A 23830-nucleotide genomic window follows, 5' to 3' on the forward strand; every position below is an offset into this window, starting at 1 on the left:
AGAGAGAATCCCAAGCTGGCTCCATGCTGCCAGTATGGAGCCCGGTACAAGCCTGGAAGTCAAGGACAGTGAGATCATGATCTGAGCCAAAATCAAGAGTCAGACGCTCAAGCGATTGTGCCACCAGGATGCCCCAATTATTATTAGAGCTTTATTAAACCTTTAAGCTTCATGTTATAAGATTATACCTGTAACCAAATACTTTCACTGTATAATGAGTAAAAACTTTCTGTAAGCATTAAGTTTAAATAAGTTAGAAGGGCTGTGTTGATGACCATCCCAAAACAAGGGCCAGTTCCAAAATCCAAATCCAGAATAGCATGTAATAGTGACAAAAGCATTGTATTTAGGGGCGCCTGGGTGGCGCAGTCGGTTAAGCGTCCGACTTCAGCCAGGTCACGATCTCGCGGTCCGTGAGTTCGAGCCCCGCATCGGGCTCTGGGCTGATGGCTCAGAGCCTGGAGCCTGCTTCCGATTCTGTGTCTCCCTCTCTCTCTGCCCCTCCCCCGTTCATGCTCTGCCTCTCTCTGTCCCAAAAATAAATAAACGTTGAAAAAAAAATTAAAAAAAAAAAAAAAGCATTGTATTTAGAGTGAAAAAACAAAGGTTTGCACCCTAGCTTTGTCATTATCAGATCTCTGCCTTCAATCGCTCTACTTCCAAAGCTTCAGTTTCAGCATTAGTAGGACAGAGACAAGGAGAACATGATATCCCTTGTTTTAACAACTTCAATGGGTAGTCATGGGCACACACACATAAAGGTAATATAAGCAATGGAAATGCTTATCGTTATTCAACAGATCAATTCATTTAATCTAAATAGATCATTTAACCTTCCACCTGGAAAGAGCATACTGAAACCCTTCCCCAACACTGCACGGTTGGTAGGTGCATTAATTCACAAAGCACAGGTAGAAATGAACAAGATTAATCTCACGATCCAGACACGAAAACGAGTCTCATTTCTTCACAACCACTCCCGAGTCATTTCTTGTTACACTATACTAACACTGGAATGTGTTATACCCCTGAATGTACCCATACCTCTCCAGAAGCACCAGAGAACCAGGTACTTACTTACGTTGTTTCAGTTAACCATCACCACTACCATATGTTGAGACCAGCACTATTATCCTCATTTTGCAGAATGTCCAGGTCACATAGGGAATACCTGGCAGAGCCAGCATTCAAATACAGGGGGGTGGGACTCTAAAGCCCCACCTCACATTGATTCAAGCCTGCACCTCAGTTCTTTGTTAGTCTCCTTTACGTCAGCAAGTGAAGTTCAGATTTAAAATTTAACCATTTTTAAGGGCACCTGGGTACATCAGTTGGTTAAACGTCTGACTTCGGCTCAGGTCACAATCTCACGGTTCGTGGGTTCAAGCCCCGCGTGGGGCTCTGTGCTAAAAGCTCAGAGCCTGAAGCCTGCTTCGGGATCTGTGTGTCCCTCTATCTCGGCCCCTCCTGTGCTCATGCTCTGTCTCTCAAAAACAAATAAATGTTAAAAAAAATTTTTTTTTAATTTACTGTTTTAAAAAGAAAACCATTCCTTTGAACAATTTTCTACCAATTTCTCTGCTGAAAGAGTACTTACTTATAATATAGTATCTTAAAATGTGTCCATAGGGAAATTAAAAAATGTTATTTTTTTGAAGTTTTACACATTCAGTCCATTTTGTCTGCATCAGTAATAAAAGCATAGGATAGGATACAAATCTAACACTGCATATATTTGGGGTAAATGTGATAGAATATGCAATTTATTTCACAAGCAATTACTATAATCTAATTCCAGTAGTTATTCTAGTACCTCCTTGGCTGTTTCCAGAATTTAAGTTTTGTTGTTTAAGTGGTTTCTCCCATTTTTCTCAATTTCAATTACTTAAAACTGTTCTCTTCTTTGGGTCCAAATTTTGTGTTTCCTATATTAAATCTGTTTCCTCTATATATCTACACCACTGCCAACTAGAGACAATAAATTTTGAGTGACTGGTCAGGATTTATTTTCATTTTTATATTCTATGTTATTTCCTTATACAATAGAGTATGAATGAAAACAGTATCTAGAAGACCAATCTTTCTTCTATTTTCACCTTGTAGAAGCTGGGTATTAAAACAAAAATAAATTAAACTCTTGGGCTAGGAACTCCCTGGCCATATTTCTCTCACTATGCTGGGTATCCCTATGCCCCCTTTCAATCTTGTGTATACATAGTCAACAAAACACTGTATGCACTTGGGAAGCACCTGGCCTGTCAAGGTCCATTCCCAGAATTAGTGATGAACAAAGAACGGAGGGAAAAGCTGAGCAGTAGCTCCCTACCTACTGTTAAGGGAAGAGGAAGAGGAACCATATTTTTAGATTTGAACCATTGTCCATGGGGATCTGCCAGTAATCAGTTGTATGACTTTAAGAGTGTCAATTAGGATCAGGAAGCTTGGCATCCTGAAAAGACCTGAGCAAGACTTGAGTTGAGGTCCTCATTATCATCCAGATGGAAAAAAGATACAAGGATTTGTAAATGACTTGACAAAATCCAAAGGCTGTTAGTGGTATATTATATTCAGAGTTCAAGTCCCTCTCAATCTGGTGCACTTTCTACTAAACTGTAATTTAGTAGGCATCAGTTTCTTCATCTTAAGAGGTTATGATTACCCACCTTGTTCACTTCTCATACTGTAGAAAAGACCAAAAGATACAAGAATCTGGTAGCATCTAACGTGCTAAGAGCACTGGGGTGCCTGGGTGGCTCAGTTGGTTAAGCATCCGACTCTTGATTTTGGCTCAGATTCTATGAGATTAAACTCCATGCTCTTAGCCCAGAGCCTACTTGGGATTTTCCTTCTCCCTCTCTCTGCCCCTCCCCCACTCACTCACGCTCCCTCGGGCGCGTGCGCATGTGCGCGCTCTCTCTCTCTCTCTCAAAATAAACAAACAAATAAACAAACTAACTTAAAATGCTAACAGCACAAATCAAAAGTATTACCAAGTCTTGTCCTCATCCAAACCCTATCACTCCTGAAAATTAGCCTGATTATATAATGAAAGCATTCAAACTGTCACTTCCCCAAAGATATCAGTATGAGTCAATTACAACACACTTTTAATCTGGCAATTTACCCGTAGACTTCTGATCAATAATCATTACATGTGTTGTACCTCCTACTTTGAACAGTAGGTACCAAAATGTCAGCCGTCAGGCAGATCAGAGTTTATAATCAGACAATCTAGTACTTACTGTACATAGCCCACAAATGTTTTGGTATATACAATTAGTTTTTAAATAGCAAATTTTAGAACTAAATACATTAAAATCCAGATTTTCAGCATCTCCTGAATGCTCAGCAAGAATATTATCCCTCAAAAAAAAAAAAAAAAAAAAAAAAAAAAGAACATTATCCATTATCCCCCACTGGGATTAAAACAAAAACCTTTAAAAATAAAAAATAAATAAATAAAAATATTATCTCTCAGAAGATCCAAGGACACCAGATCCACTTCCTCACATAGCAACAAGCAAGTGGAACTGAGCCGCGACTGCTTCAGACTGGTCACATGCAATTCACCAAGGTCTGTCCTACTCTTTATCATGGGCACTTGAGCTGGAGATCCCCGAGGTATATGCTCAAAAGAGAACTAATATTTGTTTACTCTTTTTTGGCCAACATTTTTCTGGTGTTATCATTCACTAGCTATGTGATTCGGGCAATATATTTAACCACTAAGCCTCAGGTTGCTCATGTGTTCAGTGGGGGTAACACCACCTATGTCACAGAACCACAAAGATTGAAGGAAATAAGGGATACAAAAACATTCAACGAGCGGCCCCTGGGTGGCTCTGTCAGTTGAGCATCAGACTCTTGATTTCAGCTTAGGTCATGAGCTCACAGTTCATGAGTTCAAGCCCTGCATCAGCCTCTGCGCTGACAGCACAGGGCCTCCTTGAAATTCTCTCTCTTTCCCTCTGCCCCTCCTCTGCTCACACATGCACACTCTCACTCTTTCTCAAAATAAATGAAACATTAAAAAAAAATTAATGATGACTAAAATGTAAGTGTTCAATTATTAAGTTTAGCACAAACTGAAATATGCTAACTTTTGAGTCAAAACTTCTAAAAAAAACCTCAAATTCACAGAAAACACAAGGTCAGAGCTCCTCCCATGGGGGAAAAATGCAACGTGACAGAATTCCTAGTGATATAATAATTTGGTATCTATGGCTATGTCCTTAAAAATAAGGCCTATACATACAAATAACAGATTTCCAACAAATTCTCTTATCCTGATATAAATACATATATGTTATATATTATAAATATATATAATATTATATATATTATAACAAATATATATATAAATATATATAAATCCACTGAACTGCAAGTTTCTAAAGTCTTCAGTCAGGAGTCAACAAACAAAACAAGCCCCCCCCCCCCCCACACACACACAAAGAAATATATTTAACGTGACAGATGAGACCATGAGCTTCAGCAGTGGCCACATTCATTCTTCATTATCCCTGCTGCCTCACATAATGAAGGCACACTGAAGCTACGGCTCAAGGGCTAGCATCTCTCTGAAGTCTCTTCAGAGGGTCCCCGTCCACATCACAAAGAAGAGCGAAGATACCAAAGTCTAGCAGATAATCCCCTCTACTCACAGCTCCAACACATGCATAAACTCAGGGAATTTCTTTAACTTCTCTGCGCTCTAGTTTCCTCACCTGTAAGATCAGGATGCTAATGACACGCTTTTGTACAGGAAAGAGTTAATGCACTTAACACAATGCTAGCACAAAGTGCTCGTTAGCCACCATCATCAGTGTTCCCTCCTTTGTGCGTTACAGGACCCTGTGCGGCAGCTATCATAGGAGCTATAGTATTTTACTATAGTTCACTGGCACATACTTCCGTCTCCCCCACTGGAATGTCAACCATCTCAGACTGGGCACCTGGTTTTATTTCTCTTTGCCTCCCCAGGGTCTTACGATTTCCCTCTCACTGCTGAATGAATCATAAGATTCTCAAAGCATTTAACTGCAAAACTTCTGAGCAGAAACTGGACATTAGCTCTCTTAACTGATACTGAAGCCCTAATTCTGACCCCCTCCTGACCCCCCAATTTACCTCCCCACTAAAAGAAGCAATGGCTTTCTTTATTTAGTCTGGTCTACTCACCACTCTAACCACTCTAAAACCATCACATGCATTTCATCTTTGCATCGCACAGCTATCATTTCAGGGGCCCTCATATCAGGCAGGCCCTTTATCCACATTAGCTCATTAAACATTCTCCCTAATCCAACCCATACTGGAGGAAAATAATGATTAGAATTAAGAAACTTGCCAAAGGTGAAGGAGTAAGAGGAGGGACAAGGAACTGAATCCAGAGTCCAGATTATTCTCTATAGAAGGTATTCCATGCTCATATTCAAAGTTGAACTGACCCACCTATCACCTTCTTGCCTTGGAAGATCAGTCTTCTCTACATTTAAAGGACTCGCTGTACCATTCATTTTGACATTCATATTTTTTTCTCTTGTACTTTTTTCAATATGTACTTGCATATAGAGTGTTACGTTATGCGAAAGAAGGCAAAACACATAATGAAAAAAAAGCACAGATGTAGGACATCAGACAGACCTGGGTTTGAATCTTGTCTCTGTTTCGTACCAGATGTGTAATTTATCCTGAGTCTTCCTAATCTGTAAATTGAGGTTAAAATCATTAAATAAGAGAAACCGATATATAGTTTCAGTACACAGTAAATAAAACTTAGTTAACCCTACATTATGAAGCACTACCTGACCACAGCACACTCCTCAAAAGCTAATGACCTACCCCCTTTCTGTGATATCACAGTATCACAGAATGAACCTTCACACAGTGCACTTATCACTCTATCTTGGAGCTATTTCCTTCTCTCTCTCACTAAATTGAGCTCCTTGCAGGCAAGGACTGAGTCTTATTTATCTATAAGCTGTCTAGCACAGTACCTGCCATACACACACACACACACACACACACACACACACACACACACACTCAGTGTATGTTTGCTAAATGAAATTACTGCAGATATAATGAATGTTTATAGGATTCCAGAAAAAGAAATTTTTTTCAACTGGGGCTGTCTCCACTTGGTTGAGAGAGACCAATTTCAGCTGGGCCCAGGGTAACATCTCAATAGGTGGGGACAGAAAAGGAGAAACCTAGGCAGAAAGAATGTCCTACAAAAAACAAACAAAAAACAATGGACACAGAGAAAAACAAAGGCGATTTGAGGTCGTGCTTATCTAAAGTAAAGGATCAAGGTAGGGAATTACGGAAGGAGGGAAGGAGACTTTTTCAAGCGTAGCTGGAGCCAGATCAAGAGGTATAGAGGAATGTGAGTACACTATGGCACACAGCAGTTGAAAGCAGACGGGAGCACAAAGCTAAATGACAATGGGGCCACCAGCATGCCTCACAGGCCCTAGCAAACCTGCAAGTGTGTAAACTGAAAAAGATGAACACAATTATCAATGCTTCATCGAGAACTCTTTCAGCATTTATTAAGCACCTTGTGTGGACTCAAAGGATGAGGAATATAACATGGTGCCAACTTTTCCTGTTCCACTAAGTTTTTAAATTAGTAATCCACTCCTTTTGCTTGTGAAAAATAGAATGAGAATGATCACTTTGTTTTAACTGACGTGATTTGTAACATGATTCTTTGCACACTGCTAAGTACTGTGTGACAGGCTTCAAAAATTATTTGCATTCATTAGGAATAAAATTTTAACCAATTTCTAAGTCAACGTTTGGGTCTCTGGTTAAAGTAATACTCTTGTTTAAACTACATTTTTTTTTCTTAGCCTTAACCAGATCTAGAAGACTCTGCCACTAAGTCCCGGCAGGATTCCAGCTAGAAAATAAAGTTTTGTGGGCTGCTTACCCCTTTAGGAAACTGGGGAGAAGGGGCGCTAGGAATCAGGGACCACACAGACAATGCTTTAAAAAGTTAATTTTCGTGTTATGAAGATTAGGATGCCTAGATGTTGCCAAGTGGTGGGGCCAGAAACTGCCCGAGCCAACCCATCCCCCTCCCAACTCCAGCCAGTCCACAGGCTTCTCCTCCCCCAATCACACACCCAGCTGTCAGGCTCACGGCAGCCTCCAGTTATGGAAAGGACCAGGAAACGAATGCTGACTGTGGAAGACTGATCAAGGGCCAGGCGGACTACCCTTCGGGGCAGCACCCGGAGCCTAGTAGTGAGGAGGACCGCCAGGCTCCACGGGTGGGCTGACGGGAGAGTGAGCGACGGAGCTAGTGGCCTGGGGCAACCTTTACCTGAAGCAGCTGCCACTCTACGGGCCGGGTGGGCCCCGGGACACGGTCCTGAGGGAAGAGCCCGGCTTCCCCGCGCCTCTCGGCCCCTGCCCAGGGCTCCTCACTCTCGGACTCCTTGGGGACTGGCGCTCTTCCCGGCCGGCTCAATTGCCGCTTTCCCAGCTCGCCCTCATGCCCCCAGCACTCGCCGCCGCCGGCCGGCCGAGCAGCAGCCCTGTTGCCCCCGAGCCGCGCCACGACCCGGAACTGCACCCCGCGTACCGGAAGTCCCCGACCGGGAGGGAAGCAGCTGGCTGGGGATGCAGTGCGCAAGCCCCAGAGCAAGGAGTTAAGCCCTCCCGGGGGGCGGGGCCGAACGAAAGGACGTACGCATGCGCTGCACTTCTGCGGTCTGGCTAAGGTCTGAGTCAGAGATCAGCTGGGAATGTAGCGCAGGCACCCGTCTGTGGATTTTCGTCGGATAGAAATCAACATTAGCATTCTCTTTCAAAAGTCCTCCATTCACCCAGAAATGAGTGATGATGCAGTTTGCGTCTGGGTCACAAAGGCTTGGGTTCAGATGCCAAGTGTAACTAGTGTATTCTCGGAAAAGACACCTCTCAGACTCAGTTCTCTCATCCATACAATAGATCCAACTTTAGAGTCTTCCTGTGAGAATCGAAAGGGATGAAGCTTTTAAAGCACTGAGCCCACCCAGTGCCTGACACAGAAATACCTAGTAAACATTAGTCATTACCTTTATTATCTGCAAAATGGAAAGAATTCTCTTCCTCAAGAACTGCAGGTCTCAACTATACTTCCACAAAAATAAATGAAAAAAAAATCTTTTTTAAGAACTGAAGGGAGGTTTCCACGAGGTAAGAGGGCTGGCACGGAACAAGAGCTCACCGTTGGAAGTCTCTCCCGACAGAATCAATGGGGGAAGCCACGGTGAAGGGAAAGAAGGACCCAAGTGGTGCAGTGATACGTTCTCTCTCCTGAGAAAGAGTCCAGAACGCCTCTCAAAAATGAGGCTTAGCAAAAGAAAAAGAAAAAAAAAAAATCAAGGCTGAATTTCAGCCCTGGGGCATCATTACACAAGATTAAAGTCACTAACGAATACACCATGGATCCTCCCCCATCTATTCAAATATGTGATTGATCTGGCTTATACAGAGAAAAAAACACCAAAAAAAGCACCTTAAGACCCAAACGTGCTCTTGCACACACACCACCACAGTTCCGTTGGGGACCAGTTGGAGGCACTCGGCTAAGCAACGTGTGTGAACAAGGTTTGAAAATCCGAGGTCACCAGGTCCCCTCCTAAATATTAATCTTCATTTTCACTTCCCTTTTGAGCTCTGACCTGAAGCACAGCTGCTGTTTGTCCCTCAGACACATAAAGCTCAACCTATCTAAAACAAATCAACTGGACCCCCTAAGGTTTTACAGGTTCTAAGGAACTGTATCTCTTGCAAGTTTTGTGACTTCATTCTCCAAACACCCCCTCTAAATTTCCTTATCTGTAAAATGGAATGACGAAAGTCCTAACTAACTTCATTGGGTTGTCATGAGGATTAATGAATTAATGCATAAACTCACACAGAATAGAGCCTGGCACATAGCTAGTCAGTAAACAGATACTTACCGAGTGCCTATGTATTAAGTTTATCCCAGGCACCGGAGATTCAATGGTGAAAAAAACAGACAAGGATTCCACCCTCATGAAACTTACAGTCAAGTTTGATTGAATTTGAAAGAGTAGGCAAGTTGGAAGGCAGGGAAGTATAAGATTTCAAGGACAATGTTGGGGACCCCCCCGAGAATGGAGTCTCTGAATTTATTGGTAATACTAATATAATGGTTTGTGTGATTGTTCTAAAACTGTTAGTTTCAAAAGTCAAGATACAGGCACACAAAGAGTAAGCAATTGGGTTAATCTAAGGAAGTTTTGCCAGACAGGTGTGTGTGGGGGGGGGGGTCAATAATTTAAGACTTTAGCTTTTTAAGAGTGCTTTAAAAAGGGGCACCTGGCTGGCTCAATAGGTCAGCACTCAACTCTTGATCTCAGGGTTGTGGGTTTGAGCCCCAAGTTAGGTGTAGAGATTATTTAAAAATAAAATTTTTAGGGGCACCTGGGTGGCTCAGTCAGTTAAGCATCCAATTCTTGATTTTGGCTCAGGTCATGATTTCGCTGTTCGTGAGATGGAGCCCCATGTGGAGCTCTGTGTTGACATCACAGAGCCTGCTTGGGATTCTCTTTCTCCCTCTCTTTCTACTGCTCCCCACCCCCTTCTCAAAATAAATAAACTTAAAAAAAAAGAAAAAGAAAAAAGTAAATTTTTTTTGAAAATTTTAAACATTTATTAATTTTTGAGAGATGGAGAGAGACAGAGCATGAGTGGGGGAGGGGCAGAGAGAGAGGGAGCGGCAGAATCTGAATCAGGCTCTAGGCTCTGAGCTGTCAGCCCAGAGCCCAACATGGGGCTCGAACCCACAGACTGCGAGATCAGGACCTGAGCTGAAGTTGGACGCTCAACCAGCGGAGTCACCCAGGTACCCCCAAAAGTAAATTATTTTTAAAAAATGGTGTGCCTGGGTGGCTCAGTCGGTTAAGCAGCCAACTCAATCTCAGCTCAGGTTTTGATCTCAGTGTCATGAGTTCAAGCCCCTCATTGGGCTCCGTGCTGCACGCCCCCTCCCCTGCCCCCGCAAAAGTGCTTAAAACAAAGGGCCACAGAATGGATGCTGGATAGGTAAATAGGAGAATTCCAGAAAGGCTCATGTCACTGGCCTGCAGGTCCTAGAACATATGCAATGGAGGTCACTAATGGACTAAGGCACAAAAATGGAAGTTATCCTCAGAGATGTCTATCTTCATAACCTCAGATGAAGGGCCATGTGAGAGTGAGGTCCTGGCTGAAGTAGAATGGAAGAAAAAGTTATTGAAATTGAGACAAAGAACTGAGATGCCATGTGGACCCCAGGATGATGAATAGACATAGGGTGAAAAGGAAACTGACTGGAATGGCGTCAGGAATGTTGGTAGATCAAGAGGAAAGAGGACAGACCAACCATATGGCTTAACCTCTAAGAAGTGGGAGTAGGAGTGGCATTACCAAGGAAAGCATACATTGACCTCTCTCCTGGCCCAGGAGTACATGGGGGTAGGACCATGACAGCTGACAAACAGAAAAATTATATTTTTACAACACATTGGTGGTGCTGGACCAGGGGCCTGCTGGGAGACTCCAGTAGACAGGAGGGCAGAGGAACCAGTACTGCAGCACACCCATGACAATCAGGTTTCATAGACTTCAGTTCCAACTGGAAAGGAGGCCATGGTAGAGTTCCTTTTCTTCCAGTCCCCAGGACTGGAACACGGGAAATGGACAGAGGTTCAAAGACACCCTTTGGCTATGTGGGCTTCAATAAGTTATTTGTCTTCTCTACATCTCAGTTCCTTCATCGAGGTTGTTGTGAGGATTCAATGAGGTGATGTGTGGACACTGCTTAGAACATTGTCTGGCATACAGAAAGTGTTCTGTAAATGCCAGCTCTGATGGCATGGCACACAAAGATGGGCAGCAAGCATCAGGTCCCTTGTGCACTTGCTTCCTTATTTCCTGCTCAAACCTCAGTTGCCCTATCCCCTTCCACTCAGTAAACTCCCCTTCTTCCTCCTCCTTCTCCTTCCCTCCTCCTTCCCCCATCTTCCTTCACCTCCTCCTTCTTCTTCGTGGCTTAAAGCAACAACCATTTATTATTTTTTATAATTTTGTGGGTTGGTGGGCAGTTCTTCTGCCAGTCTTGCCTTCCGGTCAATGGCAGCCAGAATGGTTGGAACGTCTAAGACGGCTGCAGATGTTCCTCAGGGCACCTTGTATCCTCTCTAGTGGCTATCTTAGTTTCTAGACAACATGTGGCAATATTATAAAAGGATAAACTCCAATGTGCTTTTAAAACACACACACACACACACACACACACACACACACACACACAATTAGAACTATTTCTAAGTATAATCTATTCATTTGCGAAGACCCAAGTCACATACTGCTTCCTCCAGGAAGCTTTCCCAGATAACTTCTCCCTATTAGGCCACACAAAGAGCCTCATTCTCTGTGTTCAACATTTATCACATTTTCTGTTCTTTCAGTATACATCTATCCCCTTGACAGTCCATAAGGAAAGGAATGTTTGTTATTTCTTCTTCTACACTAAAATCTTAAAACACTATAAACAGTTGATAAAATGCATATTAAATGAAAAGATGCTCAAAACACACATATGAGTTGAAACAATTGAAAATCTTATTCTGTATAAGCAGAATTTGCACATGGAAAATACCACTTTGCCAACCTATGACAACAAGCTAAGAGTAAACATAATCGGATGAAAGTAATGCTCTTTCAAGCCCTGCCAGAGCTGTGGGAAAACAGAAGCACCTTCTAGTTTCTCTGCAAATGTGTGTTCTTAATATTTTATATATGTGAATATGTTTCCCTGCTATTTCCCCAATTTTGGTTTCCTCTCCTTTTGAAATATATTTTTTCCTCCCATAGGGAAAACATAGGCATTTATACTCTTATGGTACAAAGCAATTTCAGGACAACAGTAAATTAGGTGTCAAAAATCCATTCAAACTCTTTTAAGGAAGCTCCCAAGAAGTGTACAATTTCAGAGCAATATAGTGTTTTTTTCATATTAAAATGACATAAATGTGAAGAATTTTTTAAAGCAAAGGTATAGTTTACAATAAGTTGTGTTTGGCGGGTGGAAGGGAAGCACCACATTAACCATCCAGAAAATCTTAAGACAACGCTTTGGAGATGTTACTTAGGTACAGATCAGTTCTGGGGGTCAGCAGAGATTCACTGAGCTTTGTTCTGTTGTTTTGGGACTGCATATTATTTCTGGTGGCTATCCCTTTTTGGATACTCAGGGTGAAAATGAAACATCTGGCTGGAATTCTATAGCATCTCTCTAGCTACACTTAATATATAATTGTAGTCCTTTCCCCAAGTCCAGGCCCTGTAACCAGCTGCTAATAGTATCTTTTCTGGCTCTAAAGGTTAGCTAGTACTGTGAGTGCCAACTCCTAAATTAATTGATGTTAACAGGACTTAAGGATGTAAAAAACAGACTCGTATGTTTCGTCGAATGCAACTTCTAAGAATGCATAATTAACAGTGTCTCCATTAATATACAGTATGTTCAACAGTGAGACACCACTATCATAAATAAAGGTAGACATGGATAAATTTATAATTAAAAATGCATTAGAAATTACAAGCATAATTTATTTACTAATGTGCACTGGAATAAATTTTATGTGTAATATTTTAAAACAGGGCATTAATAAATAACAGTGAACATAAAATGTTTTTGCAGCTAAAAATATTTCAATATATATTAGTAAGTTAAATGTGCTGCAGAGTTATAATTGCTATGAAGTAAAGTTTATAGAACACGATCGCAATATAGAGGACTGGTTCTGGGACGTATTCAAAATATCAGAAACAAATGTAGGTGTCTTTCTTTGAAGCTGACAAGTAGGTTATTCAAAGTAGTGCCAGCAAATGTTTTAAAAATAAAAGCTTAGACCATCCAAATAGTGAATAATTGCTCATTGCTTGAGAAAACCAAGATCCTTCTTATCAAGCGTATTACAGATTAGTGCATTCAAACTTTACCCATCTGTTTGGTGCACACTCATTTGGAGCAATTTCTCCCACCTGAGAATTCCTATAGGTCTCTTTTGAAGCTTTCACTTAACAGTTGACCTTAGCTCACACTGTGGTTTTGCTCTGTCAAGGGCAAACAATTCCTAGGTGGCAGGCACTGTTCTAAGTGCTCACATATTTTATTGTCTCCATGCTCTTAACCACTTCACTCTGCTGACTCTATTATTTTATTTTATTTTATTTTATTTTATTTTATTTTATTTTATTTTATTTTTAAATGTTTATTTATTTATTTTGAGAGAGAGAGAGCAAGAGCAAGCACATGCACTGGGGAAGGGCAGAGAGACCGGGAGAGAAAGCATCCCAAGCAGGCCCCACACTGTCAGCACAGAGCCTGATGTGGGGCTGGAACTCACAAACCATGAGATCATGACTTCAGTGGAAATCAAGAGTCGGATGCTTACCTGACTGAGCCACCCAGGCACCCCCGACTCTATTATTTTAATCTTATATTTATTTCACTTTCTGAGTGTTCACATGTGTTTTCAATGAGACTGTAAGTCTCACAATACATAGCAGTCTTTGATGTCTCTCAAAAGACAGCTTATGCTCATGTGTAGAGCGGTGGTGGTGTTTGGTTTTTTTTCCCAGATAGGGCCAGCGTTGATTGATAGAAATGAATAGCATCCATCATTGGTTGAACCTTTTTTGTAAATTTTTTAAAAAAATGTAAATGTTTATTTTCAAAAGAGAGAGAGAGAGAGAGAGACAGAGAGCAAGCAGGGGAGGGGCAGAGAGAGAGGGAGACACAGAATCTGAAGCAGGCTCCAGGCTCAGCTGTCAGCACAGGGCCCGATGCAGGGCTCGAACCCACAAACCGTGAGATCATGACCTAAGTTCAACGCTTAACCCACTGAGCCACCCAGGTGGCCCTATTTTTTTTTTAATTTTTAAAAAGCTTTTATTATTATATCACTTAGCCAACCACAAAGAAATACTAAGAAATAACTTACTTTATAAAGTTACTGAAAATTATATCTTAATCTTCAAAAATGCATTTGCTTAAGTTTTAGGTTACAGTAATAAATTCTAGAAAAGCTACCCTAAGTCTGAACACATTGGAAATATCTGAAAAAAAATTAACAAAATTAATTAATTTTAATGTTCCCAAAACAATCCATATTTTTGGCTCTGTTAGGTTTTTTTAGTTGATTTTTCAGCTCTAATGTAAAATCTATTCTTTTTTTTTAAATTTAAATCCAAGTTAGTTAACATATAGTGCAATAATGATTTCAGGAATAGAATTTAGTGATTCATCACTTATATGTAACACCCAGTGCTCATCCCAACAAGTCTCCTCCCTAATGCCCCTCACCCCTTTAGTTCTTCCCCCCACCCAACAGTCTGCCAGCAACCCTCAGTTTGTTCTCTGTATTTAAGAGTCTTATGGTTTGTCTCCCTCTCTGTTTTTATATTATTTTTGCTTCCCTTCCCTTATGTTCATATGTTTTGTATCTTAAATTCCACATATGAGTGAAATCACATGATATTTGTCTTTCTCTAATTTTGCTTAGCATCATACAGTCTAATTCTACCCACATTGTTGCAAATGGCAAAATTTCATTGTTTTTGATTGCCAAGTAATATTCCATTATGTGTGTATATGTGTATGTATATATGTATATACGTATATACACATGTATATATATATATGTGTGTGTGTGTGTGTATGTGTATGTATATATGTGTGTATGTGTATGTATATACATATATATATATATGTACATATATACATACACATACACACACACACCACATCTTTACCTGTTCATCCGTGGATGGAAATTTGGACTCTTTCCATATTTTGGCTATTGTTGATAGTGTTGCTATAAACATTGGGGTGCATGTGCCCCTTCAAATCAGCACTCCTGTGTCCTTTGGATAAATACCCAGGAGTGCAATTGCTGGGTCGTAGGGTAGTTCTATTTTTAATTTTTTGAGGAACCTCCATGCTGTTGTCTGGAGCGGCTGCACCAGTTTGCATTCCAACCAGCAGTGCAAAAGGGGTTGAACCTTACTCTGTGCCTGACACAGATACACCTGATGCCTTTATATACCTAATCTGATTTAATCCTCACAACAATCCAATACATAAATACTGTTTTTATCCCCATTTAATGAATGGAGTAACCGACCCTGAGAAAGATGAAATCAGTTCCTCAAGATCATACAGCTAGTAACTGGCTGACTTGGAAGCCCCAAGCTCCCAATAATAATCAGCAGCTCCTGTTCCTAAAATAACCTCATCCTTACTCAAAATCATCACCATCTCTCACAATCCTTTCAAGTAGGGTTTCCCCCCATTGACAGATAATAAGTCCCTCCTCTTCCCATTTAAGATAATCCCCTCGTGTCCTGTCCTGAGTAGACAAGAACTGATGTTTAAAACACATGAGCAATATCTCTTTAGATATTTGAAGGTGGGCCCCCAAATAGTGTTATTTTATTTTATTTTATTTTATTTTATTTTATTTTATTTGAAACTCTTTGAGAGAAAGAGAGCGAGAGAAAGAGAGCATGTGCACACACTCGAGAGAGGGGCAGAGGGAGACAGAGAGAAAGAGAGAATCCTTTTTAAAATTTTTTAAATGTTTTATTTATTTTTGAGAGAGACAGAGACAGAGTAAGTTCGAGCAGGGGAGGGGCAGAGAGAGAGGGAGACACAGATTCCAAAGCAGGCTCCAGGCTCTGAGCTGTCAGCACAGAGCCCAATATGGGGCCTGAACTCATGAACCACGAGATCATGACCTGAGCTGAAGTCGGACACTTAACCGACTAAGCCACCCAGGTGCCCCAGAGAGAGAGACTCTTAAGCAGGCTTCACGCTCAGCACAGAACCCAACACGGGCCTCAATCCTGACACCCTGGGGGTGCTGGGGTGGCTCAGTCGGTTAAGTGACCGACTCTTGATTTCAGCTCAGGTCATGATCTCACAGTCAGGAGATGGAGCCCCAAGTTGGGCTCTGCACTGACAGCATGAAGCCTGCTTGGGATTCTCTCTCTCCCTCTCTCTCTCTCTGTCCCTCCCCCAATGCACGTGCACACATGCATGCACTCTCTCTCTCTCAAAATAAATAAATATACATTTAAAAATAAAAATCCCACAACCCTGGGATCATGACCTGAGCCAAAATCTAGAGTTGGATGCTCAACCGACTAAGCCACCCAGGTGCCCCTAAATACTGTTATTTTAAAACCTTCCTGATTCTATCATCTTCCCAGCTCACCCACGTCATGGAGAGACAATCTACTAAACTAGAAGTAACCTGAGCAGAGACATATTTCAGTCATCATCTCATGCCTGATGCCTAGCACAGGAGAAAAAAAATCATAGATGTTCAGTAAATATTTGTATGACGGTGAGTTAGGATTGTTATCATTTGATGACCTGTCCTAGGTGAGCACTCTCCTCCACACATGTGGAGTGACCCTACTTAGAATAATCCTCTCTGTATCTGTGGTCCAGGACAATTGCGATACATACTCAATAATATTTCCTGAATGAAAAATAAATGAGGTAAGTGGTTGTTTTTGAAACAGCGTGTGAATACTGTCACTCAATACTGTCTTTGAGCAAAAACAGTGCCTACAACAGTGATGAACAAGTGCTAGCCAGAAGTAAAAACAAACAAACAAAAAAACGAAAAGCAAACAAACAAAAACCCAGGTAGCTTGAAAGCTGAAACCAGCCCACACAGTCTTGGCCTGCTGAAGACTTCTCTGCTGCTCTTGGAAAATTGGAAAGATGTGGCAACTTTGGGTCCACAGCCTCCTTGTCACCAGCGTTCATCAAGACAGGTGTGCTGTAGTTTGCTACCCTCATTTACAAGACCTGCTTGACCCTATGCAACTTGAGGCTGAGTGCCTGGTTTGGCTTTAGGAAATAGCCTAAGAACTAATTTCTGCTTTTACGGAACAGGGGTAGCAATTCTGAGGGGAGTCCCTCTTAAGGGGCAAGTCTCAGAACATGCTTCACCTAGGAGAATCTGTTCTGTCCAAGCACCGATGAGTGTGTATAATTTCCAGCAAAATCTGGATATGATGCTGGAGAAAGGTTCTAGGAAATAAGTGGGGGGCAGCTATAAATCACTCATTTTGTTTTCCTGGTTCTTTGCCAAAATTTCAGCACAAAATGTTGCTTTGAGTGGAATAAATTCATTCCAGCTTTGGTGTAGCTGTGTGACTCTGGTAGAAAAGAGTCGTATCATTTCTCTCTGCCTTGGTTTTCTCATTCAGGAAGTGGAAATGATAACATCTGCCTGGTAGGTCACGTGATACCGTTTCATGAATTCTAAAATGTCCTATATACGTAGGCTGCAAAAGATGAATACTTTTCCCAATAAATAATTTCTTGTAATATATGTTTGTCCTTCAGGCCCAATAAGAGCAATTTTGAATTAATAATTTTCATTTTGAATGAAAGAGAAAGTCCATAGACATGTTAATCCTTCCTAGAAAGATAAATTTGCTCACTATAAGAAGACCTAGTGCCAAGGTCTTGGTGTCTTATACCATTCTTCAATGAAAGGAACCAGGGCTCCTTGGAGAAATGGCAGATTCTAGGGCTGGGACAGGAAACATACAAGACGAACCTGGAGCAGCTTGTAGTGCCCGAAGGTAAGGAAGTGGTTGGCAAAACAACAACAACAACAACAACAACAACAACAACAACAACAACTAGGGGAGTCTGGGTGGCTCTGTCAGTTAAGCATCCAACTCTTGGTTTCAGCTCAGGTCATGATCTTATGGTTAGTGGGTTTGAGCCCTGCATCAGGCTCTGTGCTGACAGCTGCAGAGCCTGCTTGGGACTCTGTGTCTCCCTCTCTTTCTGCCCCTTCCCTGCTCTCTCTCTCTCTCTCTCTCTCTCTCTCTCCAAATAAATAAATAAATATTAAAAAAAAGTCTACATTGATGGAGGTATATCAAGGGGACACAGGAGCCAACTGAACGCCAATGACCAAAGCTGAAAAATTTGAGCCACCAAAGAAATAAAGTCGCACTGGATTATAACTCAAGGGATAAAATCAATATCCATTACCTCAGTGATAGGTGATCAAAGATAATATCAACAGTAATAAGTCATGTTGATATTACGCACTCTTGATATGATGGCACTTTACCTTTGTGGTCTTCTTCCCCAAAGCCCATAGCTACAGTCTAATCATGAGGAAAACATCAGATAAATCCCAGTTTAGGTGCATCCTATGACAGACTTGACCAGTACTCCTCAAATAGTTAAGCTCATCATGAACCAGAGAAAGTGTGAGAAACTATCACAGTCAGGAGGAGCCTAAGCAGGCCTACTATCGAATGTTAATGTGCTATCCGAGGTGGGATCCTGGAACAGAAAAAGATATTAAGCAAAGGAAATTTGGATAAACTATGAAGTTCAGTTAATAAACTAAACCCTTTACTAATAAGCTAAACTCAACTAAGCTCAACTTTAGTTGGTTCATTCATTTTTACAAATGTACTGTAGTAGTATAAGTAAGATGTTAATAATAGGGGATACTGGGTACAGGCCATATAGGAACTCTGTTCTGTCTTCTCACTTTTTCTGCAAATCTAAAAGTAGTTTGGGCGCCTGGGTGTCTCAGTCGGTTAAGCGTCAAAATCTTGATTTCAGCTCGGGTCATGATCTTATGGTTTGTGGGATCAGTCCCCACATTGGGCTCTGCGCTGACAGCACGGAGCCTGCTTGGGAGTCTCTTTCTCCCTCTCTTTCTCTCTGCCCCTCTCCCCATTGGCACACGCATGCACTCTCTCTCTCTCTCTCAAAATAAAAAACTTTAAAAATAACTTTAAGGGGCGCCTGGATGGCTCAGTCGGTTGAGTGTCTGACTTCGGCTCAGGTCATGATCTCACGGTTTGTGGGCTCAAGCCCCGTGTCGGGCCCTGTGCTGACAGCTCAGAATCTGGAGCCTGCTTCACATTCTACGTCTCCCTCTCTCTCTGCACCTCCCTGGCTCATGCTCTGTCTCTGTCTCTGTCTCTGTCTCAATAATAAATAAGCAATAAAAAATAAATAAAAAGTAAATAAGTTTAAGGGGTGCCTGGGTGTGTCATTCAGTGAAGTGTCCAACTCTTGGTTTTGGTTCGGGTCATGATCTCACAGTTTCATGAGTTCAAGCCCCGCATGGGGCTCCAGGCTGACAATGCGGAGCCTGCTTGGCATTCTCTGTCTCCCTTTCTCTCTCTGACCCTCCCCCACTCACACTGTCTCTGTCTCTCTCAAAATAAACAAATAAATAAACTTTTAAATAAATAAATAAATAAATAAATAAATAAATAAATAAAGTGACCTTAGACAAATTATCCATACAAAATAAATAAATAAAAATAAATTTAAAAATAAAAGTATTCTAAAAAATAAGCCCTATTGGGGCACCTGGGTGGCTCTGTCTGCTAAGTGTCTGACTTTGGCTCAGGTCATGATCTCACCGTTCATGGGTTCAAGCCCCGCATTGGGCTCTGTGTTAACAGCTGGGAGCCTGGAGCCTGTTTCAGATTCTGTATCTCCCTCTCTCTCTGCCCCTCCCCTCCTCATGCTCTGTCTCTCTCTCTCTCTCTCTCTCTCAAAAATAATGACTAAAACATTTTATAAAAAATATTAAAAAATAACCCTATTCTATAAAAAAATATAAAATATAAAATATATAAAAATATAAAATATATAAAAATATAAATATAAAATATTTATATAAATATATAATATATTTATAATTATACATATAAATTATATATATTTATTATTTAAATAATATTTATTTATTTAAAATATTTTTTAAATTATTAGTTTAAAATTATTTTTAAATTATTAATTTAAAATTATTAAACATAATTATTAAATAATAAATATATATGTATATAAAAATATATAAATATAAAAATATATAAAATATAAAATATAAAAAAATATTTTAAAAACCCATTTATAAAAAAATAACCCTATTAAAAATTATCATTTTTTAAAATGTTTATTTATTTTGAGAGAGAAAGAGCACAGGCAAGGGAGGGGCAGAGAGAGAGAGAGAGAGAGTGAGAGAGACTCTTAAGTGCTGACAGCACAGAGCCTGACATGGGGCTAAAAATTATTTTTTAAATTGCTCACCATTAACCTAAAAACACCTGCTGCCATTAAAAACTGACGTAGAGGGGCGCCTGGGTGGCGCAGTCGGTTAAGCGTCCGACTTCAGCCAGGTCACGATCTCGCGGTCCGGGAGTTCGAGCCCCGCGTCAGGCTCTGGGCTGATGGCTCAGAGCCTGGAGCCTGTTTCCGATTCTGTGTCTCCCTCTCTCTCTCTGCCCCTCCCCCGTTCATGCTCTGTCTCTCTCTGTCTTAAAAATAAATAAACGTTGGAAAAAAAAAAAAAAACTGACGTAGATATTCAGCAAGTTAAACACAGGAATGTAACACACGTATTACAGGATGATAAAAGGTATTTGAATAGTAGCATATAGAGTGTGATAGCATTTATATTTTGAAAAAATATGCACACGTACACATACATCTATACATATAGATACACATATATCTATACATCTCTACAAATGCTTTGGCAGAGGCCTACAGACATTCATAAACAACTACAGTGACTCTCTCTAGGGAAGGATTAGGGGGTTGAGGTATCTGTAGCTTTTGGATAATATTTCAAAGCCCAATATTACTTGCATAATCATAAAATAGATCACCAACATAAACTTTTAAAAGGAAAATATGCTGCCCTCCTCAGTCATAGAAACTAGTTCCTGACCCCCAAGATGGATCCCAGACTTTGTGCCTCAGTCTCCTCTTCCAGGATCAGCACAATACCTGGGTCCCTTCCCTACCTCAGATCTCAGCTGGTCATGGCTTCTGTCCTTCCTCTTTAACCTTTGTCCTAAAGATTCCAGGATGTTTTGTGTGATTGATGTGAAAGGTCAAATAGGAAAGCTCCACCGAGAACTCCGTGCAAGTTTTACAAATGATTAGCTACCTAGAGTTTTTTATATTTGCCTTCCCCTGTTTTTTCCCATTTAAGGGGTTGTCAAGAGTTTCCGACCCTGGAATGGTAATAATAATGTTACACAACACTTATTTATTCAACAACTAAATTTATTAGCACCTGGCTAGGCACTGTGCCTAGGTACTAGGGATAGACTCAGTGAACAAAACAAGACAAAAACCCTCCCCTCAAGGAGCTTACATTCTAAGAAAGGGAGAATGATGATGTTGAAATTTTTTTGTAAGTAATACCTAAAATAAGTGAGTGGTATGAGCTCTGGGAGGAAGACAAAACAGGAAATCCGGGATAAGTTACAATTTTAAGTAAGTAAATTGGTTGGAGGTTACTAATTGGTAATGTTTCAGTAGAAACAAGTGAAGCACTTTTTTTTTTAATGTTTATTTTTACGTGGGGCTTGAACCCACGAACCCGTGGGATCGTGACCTGAGCCGAAGTCGGACACCTAACCGACTGAGCCATCCAGGTACCCTGTTAAGTGAAGTACTTGTTAAGTGTGATGTCTTTGAATCCTCCTAATTGCCCCTATGAATGAAATATTCTCACGATTCCCATTTTACAGATGGGAACCTAATTTAAGTATTCTGATGATTCCCCATCTTCCGTCACAGCAGTGGTGAGGAACGTGAGTTTTGGAATAGAGGAGGAATCTGCCAAAGCACAGCCAGTAAGGGCAGAGCTGGATCTGAGCCCTCTGAGCCTGGGCCCTTCACTACCACTCTGTGATGTAATAGATTAGCTCTTTTTTATGATGTGCTGGTGGTTTAGATCCTGTCTCCCCGCTCTTCTGACCCATTAAGTGAACACTTCCGGCCCTCCAGCTGGTGCTTCACAGGCTGAGGTGGGCAAGTACACCCGGTGTCAGGAACCCCAAGGCAGTCCCATCTTTCTTGTTTGCCCTTTCTCTGCTTTTTGCCTCCTGCCTTCTGACAAGCCTTTTCAAATGGCAGCCTTTTTTAGACTTGCTCTTCTAGTCTCTCTCTGCCCTCCAACCTCACACATAAAAAACCCAGCTGGAGCCAGAGCCCCGCCACGGTCCCGTGGGACTCACCCCAGACTGGCCTGCCCCTGCTTCTTGGTGGGGATGGAAGCAGGGGAATCAGGCAACTCAATAATTCAGTTTAATGTTTTGACCCACAGTGGGGAAAAAGCAAGTTAGTTCTCTTAACTGGCAAGATCATTAAAAACCAAAAAACCATGAACACGTTCAGCATTAATTTTTCCATGTTCTGGGTAAAACATGGGTCATGCTGGCCGTTGCCGCCTTTTAGGATGCAGAAAGCAGCATGGAAGGAGCACGCTGCTCAGAGGAAAAAAAGAAAACAATGTCCAGAGAGTGAAGACCAGGTGGGAGAGATGGTTAAATGGCAATGGGTTGTACTAATCGTTTTATATTAAACATCCCTTACAGCACCTGGCTGGCTGGCTCAGTTGGTAGAGCATCCGACTCTTGATCTCAGTGTCGAGAGTTCAAGCCCTATGTTGGGCACAGAGCCTACTTAAGAAAAAAAATCCCTTGAAACACAGACTTTCCTGGGTGCAAATAGTCATCTCCCTCGTTCCCCCTTTTCAGATCCTGAAAAGAATACCCAAGAGTAAGATGGTTTCTAACTGGAAGGGGTTGATGGTAAACCGACCAGAAAACATTTCTGCAACATTAACAAGTTTCCCTGTATCTTATTTTGTTTCAATTTTTCTCATTTGATGTAGATTACCTTAATATTTTATTTTTAAATAAAAAATTTATGTTTCTCAAAGTAATTGTGCACAGCGATTAAAGGTAAAATAATACTGAAAAGCTCATAACAAAAAGCTCTTATGCTGTGTTTTCTGTTACTTTCTTCTCCGTGATTCTGGTCCTCGGGGGATATAATTTGGCTACTGAGCGGTGAGATTTTGTAAAGGCCCCGTTTAGTCCCTTCCTATTTGTTTTGGGTGCTTGTGGGTTTATTTCAACGGAAATGGTGATAATTCACTCGACGGTATTTCTTTTAAGATGAATAATTGCTGCCAGAGAAATATAAAAAGGCACTATCTCCAGCTGGCATCTCTCTCTTTTTTGAAATTAAATTTGTATTTTTTTTTAACCAAAGTTATACATAAGATTTGTTTAATAAGCCAAAATAGTTCTAGCTACAAGTCTGGTATCTGCTACCTCACAGCAGATCTGTCCTCAATAAATGAGGGAAAATCGCAACCATTTTGCACTGACGGGAAGATCCCCGTGGTGCGTGATGGCTCGGCAGCATCTGCTTCTTCCCCTCTTGGATACAAAGCGGGCAGAGTCAACTTTATAAATCCTATTACAAAAATGGGCATCTTTCCCCAAAGTGTGCATAAGAATGCACGCTTTCTTAGAACATCTGAGCTAAGAGATGAAATACCAAATGAAGCACATTTTTTATTTCTTGCAGTTTGAATAGGGTGTAAGAATGCATTTCCTTTTTAGCTGGATCCTAGGATGGGGCCAAATACCTAACTATGGAAATGCTCGCACATCCCACAATGCGAGTTGACATGAAAGACTTTGCTTCCTCCTGCATGAGAAACCCCCAAAGCCTTCCGTTGCATGATTGAAGGTGCCAGGGCTCTTGGGTCACTGGATAATATGTGGCGTTTTGCATCGTGAGGGCTGTACAGGGCGCACGCATGGTCTGCGCAGTGCAAAATCGCTGCGGCTACCCAGGAGGATCTGCCTAATCTGGACACGTTTGATCCGACAATGGCATCATTTTCAGTGATTGGGCTATTGTTCTAACTAA

At 41.1% G+C, this 23830-nt stretch overlaps 1 protein-coding gene across 8 annotated transcripts in view; it reads right to left on the reverse strand.

Annotated features, from left to right (window-relative positions):
* Nucleotides 1-7580, reverse strand: part of MAPKAP1 (MAPK associated protein 1) — a 245090-nt gene extending 237510 nt beyond the window's left edge. For 2 of the 8 annotated variants that reach the window (XR_003964401.1, XM_030294471.1), the window contains exons 1-2: nt 7337-7580; nt 5647-5708 (exon numbers count right to left, since the gene is read on the reverse strand). The gene's annotated coding sequence lies outside the window, so the exon portion shown is untranslated. Of the gene's footprint in view, nt 1-5646; nt 5709-7336 lie in introns of those variants that run through there. The other 6 variants (XM_030294467.1, XM_030294468.1, XM_030294465.1 and 3 more) reach the window with 5 other exon arrangements.
* Between the last annotated feature and the right edge of the window lie 16250 nt (nt 7581-23830).

This window comes from Lynx canadensis, chromosome D4 (assembly GCF_007474595.2).
Source record: "Lynx canadensis isolate LIC74 chromosome D4, mLynCan4.pri.v2, whole genome shotgun sequence".
Classification (NCBI taxonomy): Eukaryota; Metazoa; Chordata; class Mammalia; order Carnivora; family Felidae; genus Lynx; species Lynx canadensis.